The sequence below is a fragment of the Lactuca sativa genome, chromosome 4 (assembly GCF_002870075.4).
Source record: "Lactuca sativa cultivar Salinas chromosome 4, Lsat_Salinas_v11, whole genome shotgun sequence".
NCBI classification, from domain to species: Eukaryota; Viridiplantae; Streptophyta; class Magnoliopsida; order Asterales; family Asteraceae; genus Lactuca; species Lactuca sativa.
Genome location: NC_056626.2, coordinates 192590894 through 192599059, shown reverse-complemented (window position 1 = coordinate 192599059; position 8166 = coordinate 192590894). Strand labels below are relative to the sequence as shown.

Sequence of the window (8166 nt, the reverse complement as noted above, 5' to 3'; positions counted from 1 at the left end):
TATATATATATATAGGGTTAGGTTCATTTGAGACCACTTATATTTTGTGAGACCGTGAGACGCATTTGTTTATTTTTTTTAATTTTTTTTAATTTTTTTTTATTTTTTTTAGTTAATTCATGTTCCGAAAATAATATTTAAAAAAAGAATTTTTTGATTTTTCCATTTATTTTGCATTTTAAAATTATTTTTAGAATATGTACAGTGTAATATTCTATTTAGAATATTTCACGTATTTTTCAAAAAAAATAGAATTTTTTTTTAATTTTTTTTAATTTTTTTTAGTTAATTCAAGTTCCGAAAATAATATTTAAAAAAAGAATTTTTAGATTTTTCCATTTATTTTGCATTTTAAAATTATTTTTTAGAATATGTCAGTGAAATATTCTATTTAGAATATTTCACGTATTTTTAAAAAAAAAAACGGAATTTGTTTTATTTTATTTTTATTTTTTTTAGTTAATTCAAGTTCCGAAAATAACATTTAAAAAAAGAATTTTTGGATTTTTCCATTTATTTTGCATTTTAAAATTATTTTTAGATTTGGTCTTACGGTCTCACAAAATTAGAATGGTCTCAAATGAACCTGAACCTATATATATATATATATATATATATATATATATATATATATATATATATATATATATATATATATATATTCAATCAACAGATTTAGACCATACAAATTTTTTTTATTAAAAAATAAAAAATAAAATATATATAAATAAAAATATATTAAAATAAAAACACTACCCGAATAACCCCCTTCCCAACTCTATCGACATTCTACACCACCGGTCCACCACAAACACCACCAGGCATTGTCGTTGCCGGAACCACCGTAAATGCCTGGCCGGAACAACCGTACCACCGCGTCTCTCTCTCTCTCTCTCTCTCTCTCTCTCTCTCTCTCTCCGTTCAAATGACTTTTTCAGCCAAAGTCGTGGACTTTCACTCCTACCATCTCTACTACCATCACTGACCATGGCCAAACGCCATTACCTTTCCGATCATTCACCTAGGGTTTCGAAAGGTGATTACGATCGATTCAACATTGAGGCAATTTTGGAGTCACTAGAAGCCAATGTGTGTTTTAACAACATTGCTACAGATCCTCTGGTGATCAGTTCTCTAGAGCTTATCCATATCGATCCAACTTCGTATGACCTCGTTTTATCCGGTAACGACTCTTCAGTTCTCTTGAATTATGATCGGTTGTCTTTTGATTCGATCTATCTATTTGTATTGTTCACTGAATTTGATGGTCAAGCAAGAGAAAGCCTAACCTATTCAAGCAAAAAAGAGGAAGAACGAGCTATGCACATAAGGTGCTCGACGAAATGCATGTAAGAAGGATCGACTTGTTGTTGCTGTTTTTCACATCAGGCTCAACCTCTCGTTTTTCTTTTCTTGATTTCTAGTTGACAGTCGACCCCATTGAAAAACTCAACAAACACCTAGTAGGTTAGATTCAACATTTGAATACGATATTGTTTCTCTTATTTCATACGATATGCAAGATAGAACAACAGACCTCCTACTATTCAGACGTGATCTTGACGGGAACAGGAAATTTGGAATATGAATTGTCCGTGGATGCAAATCTTGATTATCTAGTCTGTCTTTACTTTGCTGAAATTGATGTGAGTGTGAATCAAAAGGGGAAATGGGTGTTTGACATGATTATATTTGATTAAATTGTACCAAAATCGTGTTTATCAGTTTGAGAAACTGGAACAGTTCTGCATTACCAGCCCAAATGATAATGATTCGTGGGACATACATGAATAAATAATCAAAACTCAAAGGAGTTTTATCAGATATTGAAACTTCCATACTAGTTATAGGTAGTGCTTGTTGTTTCAAGTGCTTTAAATGATGTTTCTGCAGAGAAGTATGATTTACAATCATGGTTTCCTGCATCTAGTAGTTACTGAGAGCTTGTTACATACTCAAATTGCACTAATTATCAATCAACAAAATTGGAGATTAGATATGGGCAAAAGAAGGTTGGTTCTATGACTTTTAATTGTATTTGTAATTAATCGTTTGATCATATTTCTTTTCATCCCAAACATGTTGGATTTTGTTTCGTTTAATCTTGACAAATTGTGTCTACTTATACATCAAAAGGATTACAATTCAACTCATCCAGGGAGTAGAAGAATGGAACAAGAAGTATTATGATGAATTAGTTATCTATAATGGAAGTGATTTCAATGGTTCTATGCTATTTATTGGGGATGCTTTTTCCACAGGTATGCTATGATATCACAAAGACAGCAACTTTGTTTGATTAGAATCAATATTTTGAAACAAAATAATAATAATACAAGAAATGCTCATCTCATGCAGATATGTTGTTAGGTGAAGTGATCCCGCAAATTGTTACTCAAGTTCAATGTCTCTTACAGTAAAAGATTGATTTAGATGGCATTATTAAACATCCCCAACTTAGATAAAAAATTTAGTACCTAGAAAACCCAACCAGGCAGCAAAAGAAATGATGGTATAGAACTGGTATGTAAATGTACACCCTTTGATTATATCGCATCAACTTTTTTTTTTTTTCTTATTGGCTAATATTATTCAGTATCATGATATTATATATATCTTGTTTCTAGATGGAAAAAATATCCTACGTATACCCTTGCAAGGAATGTGTACACCACTTCAAGGAAGTGCGAAGGTAGTTCCTTTTGCTCTTACTATTAAACTTGCAAGACTTTAAAAATGTGTTCTAATGTGAAATTTATATTACAAATTTCAAAATATGAAACATAAATATATTTTATTATTCCCATTTAAATTTACATTTGTATTTTGGACCAAAAATAAATAAATATAATCAAATTATAAAAATAGTAAATTACAAGTAAAAAATATATATTTTAACCAGTTTATACTATGGAAAATATATCTCTGAATTAAAGTCAAGTTTTTGTGGTACAATTTTAAAATTAAATAAAAATAATAATAAAATATCTACAATAGCATCTATTTTAGTAATTCAAGTTCTTTACACGTAAAGTTTATATGTTAAAATATGTTTTTTTATAAATAAATTCTCATCAGAAAATAAATTTAATTAATTACATATAAATTTAACCATACAGGATTATATATATTTATAAAATCACTTGTGATTAAATTAATGAGAAAAATTATTGAATTGAAAATGTGAACAAATTTATCCATATAAATCATATATGATTACCCACCACCACCTACAACCACTATAAACCAACTATCATCCACAACCTTCATCACCTACGACCCGCCACAACTATACCCGCCCACCACCACCAAGCATCGCCACCATACGACCACCACCCACTACCTACAACCACTAACATTATATGTGATTAAATGCATATAATTACTTAAATCATGTGTGATTATATGTATTATTTATATGTATTTAATCACATAAATCATATGTGATTAAATACATATAATCACGTGTGATTATATGTATCTAATCAGATATGATTTATATAAACAAGATTCGTTAAAACAAATCTTTTCCAAATAAATCACATGTGATTAAATACATATAATCACATGTGATTAAACTCAATACATACCACCACCACCCGCCACAACTATACCCGCCCACCACCACCAAGCATCGCCACCATACGACCACCACCCACTACCTACAACCACTAATATTATATGTGATTAAATACATATAATTACTTAAATCATGTGTGATTATATGTATTATTTATATGTATTTAATCACATAAATCATATGTGATTAAATACATATAATCACGTGTGATTATATGTATCTAATCAGATATGATTTATATAAACAAGATTCGTTAAAACAAATCTTTTCCAAATAAATCACATGTGATTAAATACATATAATCACATGTGATTAAACTCAATACCTACCACCACCACCCTCCACCGTCACCCACCACCACCACCTGCCACAACTATACCCACCCAACACCACCACACTCCCACCACCACCAAGCATCGCTACCATACGACGACCACCCACTACCTACAACCACTAACATTATATGTGATTAAATACATATCATTACATAAATCATGTGTGATTATATGTATTATTTATATGTATTTAATCACATAAATCATATGTGATTAAATACATATAATCACGTGTGATTATATGTATCTAATCAGATATGATTTATATAAACAAGATTCGTTAAAACAAATCTTTTCCAAGTGAATCACATATGATTAAATACATATAATCACATGTGATTAAACTCAATACCTACCACCACCACCCTCCACCGTCACCCACCACTACCATCGCCACCTACCACTCATCACCCACCACCTATCACCACTCACCACTACCCACCACCCATTTTATTCATGATTGATTCAATATTTGTTCTCGTGTATATAATTAGATGTAATTATATATGTATTTCATCACATATGATTTATATTGAGAAAATTCATTTTTGTCTATATAAATCATATGTGATTAGATACATATAATCACATGCGATTAAATACACGAGAAAATTTATTGAATTGAAAGAAAAAAAATAAATCTTGCCTAAATAATGATATGTGATTGGATACATATAATCACATGTAATCATACACGATTTATATGGATAATATTCATTTATTAGTTCATACCATGTATTTAATCAGAAGTGATTATACGTATTTAATCACATGTGATTATGTGTATCTAATCACATATGATTTACGTGGCTAAGATTCTTTTTTGCATTTTCAATTCAATAATTGTTTTTTTCACTTTAATCATATGTGATTAAATACATTTAATCAGATGTGATTATATGTTTCTAATCACATATGATTTTATTTGAAAAAAAAACAAATCTTGTCTATTTAAATCATATATGATTAGATACATACAATCACATGTAATTATATACACGATAAGAAATATTCAACCAAGAAAGCGAAAACAAATCTTTATCCAAATTAATCATATGTGATTAAATACATATAATCACATGTGATTATATGAATATAATCACATATGAATTATGTGGACATAATTCATTTTTGCTTTGTGAATTCAATAGTTGTTCTCATATTATTTTATCACATGTGATTATATGTATAATCGTATGTGATTAAGTACATGAGCACAACTATTGAATCGAGAAGGAAAAAATGAATCTTGTCCACCTCAAATCATATGTGATTATATACATATAATCACTTGTGATTAATTACACAAAAGCAAACCGCAAAAATAAATATTATCTACATAAATCATATGTGATTAAATACATATAATCACATGTGATTATATGTATCCAATCATATATGATTTATGTCGATGAGATTCACTGTCACATTCTCGATTCAATAATTGTTTTTTGTTCACTGTAATCATATGTGATTAAATACATATAATCATATGTGATTATATGTATCTAATCACATATGATTTATACGGACAAAAAACAATGATGTCTATATAAATCATATGTGATTAGATACATATAATCACATATGATTATATACACAAGAACAACTATTGAATCGAGAACACAAAGATAAATATTTTCCACATATATCATATGTGATTAAATGCATATAATTAGATGTGATTATATGTATCTAATGACATAGAATTTATGTGGAAAATATTTATTTTCACATTTTCGATTAAGTTGTTGTTCTTGTGTGCTTACTTACATGAGAACATATGTATCCAATTAGATATGATTTATATGGACAATATCAATTTTCACATTCTTGTTCAATAGTTGTTCTTGTACATTTAGTCACATATGATTTTTGTACACAAGATTCATTTTTGCGTTTTTAATTTAATAGTTTTTCTTTTTCCACATTAATCATATGTGATTAATATATACAATCACATATGATTAAATACATAATAAAAAATATTGACTCATGAATATTATCAATATAAATCATATGCGATTTGATATATATAATCACATATGATTAAGTACATGAGTACATCTATTGAATTGAGAAAGAAATAATGAATCTTGTCCACATAAATCATATGTGATTAAATACATATAATCACATGTGATTAAATATATTAGAACAATTATTGAATCGACGCAAGAATAAATATTTTTCATACAAATCATATGTGATTAAATATATATAATCACATGTGATTAAATATACAAGAACAACTATTGAATCAACACGTGAAAACAAATATTGTCAATGTAAATCATATGTGATTAAATACATATAATCACATGTGATTTAATACACGATGCCATTTATTAAATCGAAAAAACGGAATTAAATACGACCCATGTAAATGGTGATGGGTGGTGGTGAGTGGTTGCAAGTGGTGGTGTCACACCTCCGAACTAGACGACAGACACGTCCGGGGGCTGGGTGACTTCATTATTGTAGTATCATCACAGTGAATATAAATGAAACATGACAAACACCATCATCATACATTCAAAATACAACCGTCATTGTTTACATCAAGTATTGTATTAAATATTACATGCCCAAATAACTAATGTATGATGATACAAAAATATGACAATTTCCATATGTTCCTATCGACCTTTCTGCTTAACGATTTCTGGAGAATACAAGTTAAACTGAAAACGTTAACACATATAATGTTGGTGAGTTCATAAGCATGTTTAAGTAAAATGTTTTGTAATACTTTGTAAACGCCAAAAAATCCGATATTTTCTTAAAAACGGTTTGAAATGTTTGTGTCCAATCTTGTATTAATGCATGTGTGTTAATGTTTGAGAATGTATAAAATGAATGAACCCAGATAATCCGATATTATCTGTTTATAAAACCTTGTGGTCTAAATACCCTAAGACTGAGTACCAGTGCATGTGTGTTATCGTTTTACCAACTGTAAATGCATTTTGTAAATTTTATAATGGAGTTAAATCCTATATGTGAGTCGTTATAACCGTACTTGAAAATGACTAATCCGCCTGTTATGACGTTTTACAGATGCCGACTTGTTTAAGGTAAGATTTGTCACCCTAGACTGGGCTAGTCTAACTGTAGTGAACAACTCAGGTGTGGTGTGTCACCCCCGTATAGATCTATACACAAACTCCTGCTCTCCCTCCAGGAGACTCTGGTTAGAACTACATGCTATGGTTGTACAGTCGATAGGTGTCAAAGGAAGTGTCTCACAAGATCCTTAATTGAATTTACGTGTGTATTGATTTGCATAATGTATATTGTTTATGTGTATGTTTTAAGTTTACAAAACCAAGCAAGAATGTAGGTGAGTATAGGAGGCCCAACTAGCATGAAAAATGACAACTAAGGCCCATTAAGCATGTAAGATATATTTTAGGCCCAATAAGCATGCAAAAGGACAACTAAGACCCATTAAGCATGTAAGATATATTCCAGGCCCAATAAGCATGCAAAAGGACAACTAAGGCCCATTAAGCATGTAAGGTATATTCTAGGCCCAATAAGCATGCAAAAGGACAACTAAGGCCCATTAAGCATGTAAGTTGTATTCCAAGCCCTAATAAACATGTAAAAGGACAACTATGGCCCATTAAACATGTAAATTATATTTTAGGCCCAATAAACATGTAAGGTATATTCCAGGCCCAAATACACATGTAACAAGACAACTAAGGCCTACTAAACATGTAAGTTATATTCCAGGCCCAATAAACATGTAAAAGACATATTTGTTCCGTTTGTTGTTACGTTGGTTGTTAAGTTTAGTTGTTTACCAAAATGAAACAAAAGGCCCACTTTTTGTAAAAACATGTTTTTGGTCCTTAAAATCGAAAAATAGCATTTTTAACCAACTTTTGTCAGAAATAACACTTTTGGCCTCAATTTTATGAAAATGGACATTCTCGGCCCAATTATGAATAAACTTATCTTTTTGGCGCAAGATTTAATAAATTTACATTTTTGGCTCAAATTTGTCTAAAATGACACTTAATTCCACAAAAGCCCAAAAGTTTACAAATTTAGCTCAAAACCGTGAAAGCCCAAAATGAGGCCCATTTGTGAAAGTTTACACTTTTAGACCTTACAAAATCATAAATACTTTAAGGATCCATTTTTATTCAAATAAATTCTTTCAAAACAGTGAGTTTTGCATACTAACTTCACTTTTTGATTATGTTGTCATTTTTGGTGCTCTTATGTAATTTTCTTAGT

General features: G+C 29.6%; 1 long non-coding RNA gene across 3 annotated transcripts; it reads left to right on the top strand.

Annotated features, from left to right (window-relative positions):
• The first annotated feature begins 747 nt into the window (after window positions 1–747).
• On the top strand, window positions 748–7242 carry LOC111882113 (uncharacterized). Of its 3 annotated transcripts, none has more exons than XR_008231746.1 (5): window positions 748–2012; window positions 2159–2261; window positions 2359–2523; window positions 2628–2692; window positions 6976–7242. It is a non-coding gene; the product is annotated as an uncharacterized LOC111882113 (long non-coding RNA). The 3 variants fall into 3 exon arrangements; XR_002847055.3 differs by having other exon boundaries at window positions 2137–2261; XR_002847054.3 differs by having other exon boundaries at window positions 749–2261.
• The last annotated feature ends 924 nt before the right edge of the window (window positions 7243–8166 follow it).